This window comes from Gavialis gangeticus, unplaced genomic scaffold, assembly GCF_001723915.1.
Source record: "Gavialis gangeticus isolate Ggan-Ray unplaced genomic scaffold, GavGan_comp1, whole genome shotgun sequence".
NCBI classification, from domain to species: domain Eukaryota; kingdom Metazoa; phylum Chordata; order Crocodylia; family Gavialidae; genus Gavialis; species Gavialis gangeticus.
Window position 1 is genome coordinate 246,895,017 of NW_017729032.1, and position 2,898 is coordinate 246,897,914.

Consider the following 2,898-nt stretch of genomic DNA (forward strand, 5'->3'; position numbering starts at 1 on the left):
TTTTTTTTTTTTTTTTTTTTTTTTTTTTTTTTTTTTTTTTTTTTTTTTACAAATCCCCGCCCCCCCGAGTCAAAGTACAATTCAAACCCTGCAAAAAAAAAAAACAAAACAAAAAAACCCCTCCATACATGAAGACTCAGATATAAATCTGAATCTGGTCCATTATAAGGAATTCAGCTGCCTGCCAAAAGTCACTAGATTGGCTCTTCTGCCTTCAGTGACAAAGCAAGTCACTGAAGGCCGACTCTAGCAAACTGTTTATCTATTTAATTTGAGGGGGCTGGGGAATTGTATCAAGATTTCAGTGGTACAGTTTCCTAATCTAACTCCACTGCTTGATTTAATACAAAATAGAAGATGGTTTTCAAATGAGTAGCGTATTCCTGCTGGAGTGGTTGAAGAAAGACAGCAAATTAATAGTACAATTGACAGAGGGCTCCAATAGTATCCAATAAGAACCATGGATAGACACAGTTTGTAGACAGCAAAGTAGTCCCAAGCTGGATGGTTGGATGCGTGTGTAATGATAGCGCTCCAGTCACCATGTTAACAAACCTACCTCCTGCAGGCTGACTCTCCTTGGCAGAACCAGTCTGAACATGAATAGTTTTGAAGATGGCATTGTTAGAATCAGTTCTGGAAACCAAAGAGTGTTGGGTCACAGATGAGCATTACCAATATTCATGGCTTTATTTTGGTCCAACAATAATTACAGTTTTACTTACAGCTCTGGCTCCTGAAGAGATGAAGTTACATGGGGACTTCTGGACCTCATCATTGTAAAGAAACAAATCAGAGAAGTCAAAACATCTTTAGACACAGGGGCATGTGTGTTTGGAGGAGGCGGTGGGAGGTGGAAAAGAGGTATGAGGAGGAAGGAGATCTAGCCAAGCAAAAAAAATGCAAAAAGAGATGCACCTCCCAATTTGCGGGAGGAGGGGGAACAAATTACGAGTCATTCATTTGGATAGGGCCAGCCCACAATTTTTTGGGGCCCCCTGCAAGATGTAGTTATGGGGCCCCCTGATCCCTCCCCAGGGATGGGGCCAGCAATTCCTCTCCAGCTTGACCGGGAAGGAAACCAACATCCTGGTACACTGGACGCAGGGGGAGGGGTGGTGGCCGGGCTACACTGCCAAATGTGGGAAGGGCTGTGGCCTCTCCGCCTGGCTGTGGGGACCCAGTATAGGATGGGCCAGCCCTGCCTTTGGAACTGGCAGGACAGAGATGATTTCAGCTCTAGACCCATGTGCAGCTCCCAGCAGCAGAAGTTACATGCACAGGGACAGAGAGGGCAGATTTTGTCCTTTCAATTCAGGATGATGGTGGAACCATCATGAGAGGTGGGCAGGCTGGTGGAGATGGCTGCTGCCCAGGCTTTGTCCAAGACCAGGCCCATATCTATCCACTTCATCTAGCAACCTCCCAGCCTTTGATACCAGAAAGAGGAACTCCTTCATTGGCCTGGGGAAGACACAGAATCATGGAAAGATAGGAATGGAAAGGACCTCAGGAGGTCATCCAGACTAACCCCCTGCTCAAAGCAGGACCATCCCCAGCTCGATCATCCCAGTCAAGGCTTTGTCTGCCCAGGTCTTAAAACTCCCCCCTCCCCACCAAGGGTGGAGATTCCACAACCACCACCACCTCACTCACTCTGCTGACAACGCTCCTATTTTTGCAGCCCAGTATGGCATTAGCCTTCTTGGCAAGAAGGGCACACTGCTAGCTTATATTCAGGTTATTGTCCACTGTGACACCTAGGTCCTTTTCTGCAGAGCTGCTGCTTAGCCAGCTGGTCTCAAGCCTGTACTGGTACAAAGGATTCTTCCAACTTAAGTGCAGGACTTTGCACTTCTCCTTATGTTACTATCCCTCATGTTACAGGGTGTCGGTTAGGTAGCCTGTTGGTTTAAGGCAGGGATAAGGCAACCCCCAACACAGGCACCAGAGCAGGGGTGGACAAAATGCAGCCCGGGGGCCAGATACAGCCCGCCAGGCCATTCTATCCAGCCTGCAGGGCACCTAAAAAATTTAGAAAATTAATATTAATGTGCCCTGGGCTGCCTGTCTTATGGCTCTCGATGGCTTGCCAACTCAGTAAGCAGCCCTCTGCCAACAATAATTGCCTGTCCCTGTCACCAGAGTGTGGTACTTAGAGGCATTTTGCTTGGCACTCCTGCCTTGGGTTGGACAGCAGGGAAGGGATCTAGGCTGTGCTGCCACAACAAGAATTGAGCCACGCGTGGCTCCCCCACTGTCTGCCCCTGGCACACCAACATCTTACAAGTCAAGGTAGTGGGTGTTTTTGGCGCTCTGACCCAAAATGTTGCTGACCCCTGGTCTAAGGACATAGGCCGACAAGGTTCTCTGGGTAAATATGACAGCTTTTATTAGACCAACTAAACCAAGTTAGATCAGTCTAATAAAAAGATGTCACATTGACCCAAAGCACCTTTTCTGGCTATCCCTCATCTTAGGAGGTCACCACAGACCTAGAGAGCCATCATCATCATCCATCACCAACCTGAACCCCAACACCACCAGGGGGCACTGCAATACAGCAGGCGCAGACAGGGAGCAGCGGCAGCCGCTGCTCCCCTGCTCCCCCTGAGGTGACTTGCTCCACGTGGCCCTGCCCCTGCGCGCCTTTCCGACCATGTTTGTGCGGGGCACGCGGGGGCGGCCATCTTTGTGAGGGGCGAGAACTGGCGAGGAATGAGCCGACGCACGGGGGGCGTGTCCCGGCGCCATGGCGCAGGGCAGTCATGTTTGTGCAGGGCATAGGGGAGGCCATCTTTGTGCGGGGCGGGAAGTGGAGGGTAGCGCGCCAGTGCACAAGCGGAGCGGGGTCCCGGCGCCATGGGGCGGCCGGGGCCGGCGCTGGCGCTGGCGGCC